Source organism: Mandrillus leucophaeus, unplaced genomic scaffold, assembly GCF_000951045.1.
Source record: "Mandrillus leucophaeus isolate KB7577 unplaced genomic scaffold, Mleu.le_1.0 Scaffold82, whole genome shotgun sequence".
Taxonomy (NCBI): domain Eukaryota; kingdom Metazoa; phylum Chordata; class Mammalia; order Primates; family Cercopithecidae; genus Mandrillus; species Mandrillus leucophaeus.
Window position 1 is genome coordinate 1,669,124 of NW_012108919.1, and position 6,000 is coordinate 1,675,123.

Below are 6,000 nucleotides of genomic sequence, written 5' to 3' on the forward strand. Positions count from 1 at the left end.
AAGGACAGTTGGTGATTTTCAGCCATGGCTTTGGGAGTATTATGCACTTTTTTTGACGGAGGGAGAGAGAGAGAGAGTGTGTGTGTGCGCGCGCGCATGCGTGCATGTTATATACACTATTAGTTCCATTTAGTGAAATAGGCATCAAAATAATCTACTTAAGTTTGAAATTGTAGAAATGGTACATGTAATCTATGCTAATTTCTTTAGACATTTTAGTTTTTCTTGATAAGGTTAGAGAGTTTTATTAAACTTTGGCCAAAGGAAATTATGAAGGAAGAAATTAATAGGAAAGAAATTAGTCTAATGGAACAGGATTCAGTCATTCTTAATAACGTAATTTTCCGGCCATATTCTTATTAACCATGATCTTATATCTTTGCCTCTTCCAAATAAAGAGTAAGGTACTAAGCAAAAAATCTAAACTTACGAGCTTTATGTGTTATTTGTTAGTGTTCCATATAGATAGTATAAACAAAAGAGAAATAATGACATTTCCCTCTCCATTCATCAGGTAGTGGAAGTTATTACAACATTGATAAATTGTGCTTTGCTTGCTTTACTTATTACCTGCTCTATCTATAGACAGAAAACCTGTGTACCTTCTGATACTGTGTTCAATGCATATTCTATCCACTACCAATTTAGAATGCTGAAGTACCATATCATTGGATCCATTATTTCTAAATTTCTACTCGCATCCATATAGTGCTTATGTATGTAAAATATTTACACCTAAATGATTTCATTGAATCCTCACAACCACTTTGTGAGGCAGGTGTTATCTTTTAGTCTAAGATCGCAGTGTCAGAGCCAGGTCCCAAATCTCGGTCTCCTGACTCTAGATGCTATGTGCTTCCATTGTAGACTGCCTGCAAGGGATGGTCATGCTCCTGGCTGCACTTCCAGAGTCTTGAAGAAGAAAGCAGATGTGGATACCTAAATATAGGGTGCGGAGTACCTGTTTTTTTCTCTCTTATTCCTGAACATTTATTCGTTTAAAACTGCTGGCAAACAGCACAGCATAAATCACAACTCCATATATAAAAATAGTGGCCTCTCTTCCAAAATTAATAACTTAGATTGCTAGATTATTAACTTGGCTGTGTCCTAATAAATAGATTATGACTCTCCATCAAATTAAATTGCTTGTTCTTGGAGAGGGGGGAGGTAAGAGTTTTAATTGTCGAGGGAGGCTTTCTGGAATTGCTCCTTATGCTGCCAAACCGCCATTAGGGGTTATGAGTATTGTGGGTTAAATTCTTCTCGAGTCAGCTGATGGTCCTTCCAGAACGAGAGCTTGGCATTTGTTGAGCCTCTTCTTTTTAGGTTTTTGAGTTTTGGAGACTTTTATTATAGTGAGAAGGATTGTTTTTAATGAAAGGTGTACTAAAACCCTTAATTCTGAGACCATAATCTCTACAAAGTTCAACTATTATTAATGTTCCCTAAGGCATAACTGTGATAATTGGGACTGAGACCAGCATATTATTGTTAGTAATTATTAACAGTAATGCGGGTCTTTCAAGCTCTAACTAGAATCCAGCTTCTGAATCTCTAGGTGGAAAAACTGGACTTCCTTGGAAGTAGATGCCACATGTGTGGTTTAAGCTTAATTTGAGACTCAAGCTCCATAAATAATGAGGTTAGGAACATCAGGTTTTGTGAATGAGCAATTGGGTGTCAGAGAGATGGCAAGCGTGTGTACTTTATCAATAGCTGAGCGTAAAAACCAATGTTCTGCCTTGATAGTCACAAAGAAAAATGATGCTACAAGTGCCAGAATCTCTCATATGTTTTTGAAGACAGAGTTATTACTCAAAGAATTTAAGACGTCATAAAAACTGATGATCAAGAAGTCAAAGTGTTTGAAGAGTGATTCTCCATTTTGCACAAAAATAGATTGAACATAGAAGCAGGTATTTAGCACCATTTATAAAAACAAAACCATAGTTAATGAAAATGGCAATACCTTAACTTGTATCAGTTTTCTTGTTACAGAGCCATTTAAAATATATTTTCTCATCATCTAGAGAGCAATGTTTACAACATTTATTTTCCAGGATGGGAGAAGTATTTTTGGAAATGAGAGTTGAAATTTGAAAGTTGTCTTTTCATAAGGGGAAAAATATATCTCCTGTTGATGCCAAATTAAAATGGTTGATGGATTCTATAAGAATAATTCAGGCTACATGAAACTGTATATGAAATATTTTGAAGAAACTCAACTCACCCTAAGACCTATACAATTAATTCATATGGACAGTGGAGTAATACACAGCATAGAGCCCTGGATAGACAAATAATAGGATCACAGTGACAGCTCTGTTTTGTTTTGTTTTGTTTTGTTTGTTTTGAGCTCTACTTATTTTGACTTTTTTTGTCCTGACTTCTCATGTAATCTTAGGAAAGGTACTTAACTTCAATGGATGTTCATATACCTATTAAGTGGGAATTATAATTTCCACTTACTGTAGTAGAGCTTATGCAGTGTTTCTAAAATTTTTGAGCTTTTTAAAAAGACTCGAATTAGTAGAAGTTATTATAATACAAATTATTGAAGTTTATGCATGGAAGAATACATAGAAACTGTATTTTGACTGACAAAACTTGCAAGATGTATGGATTGGACAGCTTCAAAGTTCATAAAAGAGTCTTCTAGGTAGGCATGACACTCATTGATAAATGAGGGAAATAATTTCTTTGGGCAGAGATTGGCTTTGGATTAGTTTGGAAATAAATAGTTTAGCATGCTATTTTGCTTATCTATTGTTACAAAAGCACCTCAAAACTAGTGGCTGGAAACAACAACCATTTTATTGGTTCATGAGTCTGTGGCTCAGCATTTTCTACTGGGCTCAGTGGGGCACATTCTTCAGCTGTTCTTTCATGGTGACACCCATTCAAATGGGTGTTGTCCCTGGTGGTTAGTTGAGGCTGGATGGTCTCTAATGGTGTCACATGACTGGATTTGGTGCTGGCTTTTGTCTCGGCCTTTCTCTCTGTGGTTTCTCATCTTTGGAGAGGCTAGCCTGGGCTTCTTCGATGGTGGTCTCAGAATTCCAGGAGAGCAAAGCAAAAGCTTCAAGACACCCTGAGGTCACAAATTTGCTTCAAACTCTTAATGTTGGTCAAAGCAAGTCACAAGGCCAAGATTTAAGGGGTGGGGAAAAACAGATTACCTGTTGATCTGATGAAAAGAAGGTCACATTGTAGAAAGTGTTTGTACAGGTCTGTGGAGAATTATTGCAGCCATATTTGCAGACAAGTTGCCACACATGATAGGGGCTAGGGCAAAGAGTATTTAGGGGAGATGGTCTACTAATAAATTTTAAAAATTGAAATAGAAGGATAGTATCATGAAAAAGTGGGGAAGAAGACCCAAAAACAGTTCAAGATCCAAACAGCAAAGACTCAAGACAATTTCAGTTAAAAAAACACAAATGTTTTTAAAATGTAAAAAAAAGAATTATTATCTAACTAGTATATAGCAATATAGCTCTTTGAATTAAAAGGTAGAACTTGAAAGGCATTACTTAAGAAAGATAGCCAAAGGCAAAGGAAAATGATTCTCATGCCATTGAGTGTCCAGTTTATAGATTCTTAGAATGAGACAGTTTACTATAGAGGAAGTAAAACAAAATAATGTGCAAAAAGGAGAATTCTAAAAAGTGAATTTCAAAAACAGTTAACTTAGGGATGAGTATCAGTTTGGTATATATCTTTATGTAATAGTCACTGAACATGATTAGTATTGCCAGTGTTCTCCCCAAATTAAACTTTTATCACAAATTTCCATTTTTCCATCTAGGTAACTATTTGGGAAAAACTCCAGGAATTATAGTTGGCAAGGATTCTTGAAAGATAATAAGCTAAAGTGGCTTGCTATCTTGCTCTCTCAATTCTACTCTGTCTGCCTTTCCTGATCCCAACTACTTCTGGAGCCAGCAGACCCCTGAGTGCAAGTGAAACCCCAAGCTTTGTGAAAGCTGAGGGTAGGGGAGTGGGGAGCAGATGGGGGATTCCCTTCTAGGCTTGGCTGGTACCGAGGGCTGGCATCCGTTGGATGAGTCCCACCAGAAGATCAGGATGCATTGGATACTGTGATGAGCTTGACCTACAGAGGATGGAGAATCCTGGGAAGAAAACTGAAACTTGCCCTCACCCCATGGTGTGTGTGTTCCACAAGAGACCAAGGAGAAAAATCAGTAGTTGGGGGCGTCCTTTGGAGCAGGAGGCCTTGGAAGGGTCCTGGCAGCCCACCTGTCACACTGCTAGATCGCAGGAGAAGAGATCGTTGTGTTTCCCCTACTCATAGAACTTCAGTTCCACGAGTCCTTCAACAATCAGACCTGAACCCCAGTGATATAACAAAGAAAAATATTGGCACTGCAGCCAAAGGGAAGACAGTCTATGAGAAAAGACAACTCACGCTGAATGAGATGGAGCGGCAGCCAGAGACAGATGACAACCTGACAAAAAATAGAAAGAGCACATAAGGAGATGCAGATGCAGCACAAGAAGACTTTCTAGAGATGAAATGTATGATTTCCCCATCAAACATTTTAGTAAATGAACTGAAGGTGATAATGATCATTCCTGGGGCTTGAATTGGCAGCCTAGTTGGTCAAGTAGAAGAATATGAAAGTATAGAACGAAAATATAAAGGAATGGAAACCACAAAAGAAAATAGATCCAGGAAATATAACATGTGAGTAACAGGAGAGAGCCAGAAAGAGAAAAAGGAACAGATGGAGGAAAGGCAATAATTAAATAAATATAAGGAACAAATTTTTTGAGCTTAAAAATCAGCACTTGAGTCTGTAAATTCAAGTGGCCTATTAAGTTCCAGGTAAAATTTATGAAAAAAGACACTCTGGATTTATTGGAAAAGTTCTTGAACTATATATTAAGAATAAGAGGCAAAATCTTAGAAGCTTCTAGACAGAGCAAATTACTTACCATGAAGAAGTATCAGACTAGCAGCAGATTTCTCATCTGTGACACAGAAAACTAGAGATAGCAATTTCTGCAGGCCATGGAGATGTTACCAAAATACCAAGGGTTTGGTCTAGGCCCTACTTGCTCACCGCACAGAAAGCCAATCACGAGACAATGAGTATTGCCAAGGAAGAAGGCTTTAATTGGGTGCTGTGGCTGAGGAGATGGGAGGTCCTTCTCAAATCCATCTCTCTGAAGACTAAAACCAGGGGTTTATATAGCAGGGAAGAAATATAACAATGTGTAAGAAAACAGGAACTAGAGAGGGGCAAGGAAGCAATCATGATCAGTGAGGGGCCCCTCATCTGGTGTGGTGATCTGGTGAGTTTCAATTCTTTGATACTTTTTTTGAGAGGCATGAAAGTCCTCTCCTGAGGAAGGAGCTCAGATTAAACAAATATAAGTTTTAAGCTTTAAGATAAGAAAGGGCAATCTATGTTTATAAAAAAGATTAGTCTATAGGACTATTGGGTTGGTTTCAGAGAGAAAAAGACAGCAGCCGGAAAATCCCATACATTTCCCTGTCAGGAGGAAATTTGTTACTATGTAAGCATTCAGAAATATCACTTGTTTTCTGACAAAAATAATAATACAAAACAAAAAGTAACTGAACCAAAAGTTAACCAGAAACACATACCTTGAGGTGAAGGAAGATGACAGGAGGGAAATATTTGGAATTGAATCAAATAAATCAAGTGAGAAGGAAAGAATGAGTTAATACATGACAGCCTTTACATTAAATGTGAATGAACTTGGAAAATTCACAAATTTTTATAATTCATTAAATATTTTAATGGAAAAATTGTCAGACTGAGTTAAAAACCAAAACCCAGGTCAGGCATGGTGGCTCATAACTGTAATCCCAGCACTTTGGGAAGCCAAGGTGGGTGGATTGCTTGAGTACAGGAGTTTGAGACCAGCCTGGACGACATGACAAAACCGTGTCTCTACTAAAAATACAAAAATTAGCTAAGCATGGTGGCACACACCTGTAATCTC

General features: G+C 37.5%; 1 protein-coding gene across 5 annotated transcripts in view; it reads left to right on the forward strand.

Annotated features, from left to right (window-relative positions):
• RNF182 (ring finger protein 182) overlaps positions 1-6,000 on the forward strand; it is a 56,265-nt gene that overhangs the window by 36,294 nt on the left and 13,971 nt on the right. For 2 of the 5 annotated variants that reach the window (XM_011967912.1, XM_011967916.1), the window contains exon 1: positions 866-950. The exons of the other annotated variants lie outside the window; for them this stretch is intronic. The gene's annotated coding sequence lies outside the window, so the exon portion shown is untranslated. Of the gene's footprint in view, positions 1-865; positions 951-6,000 lie in introns of those variants that run through there. 5 annotated transcript variants of the gene reach the window in all.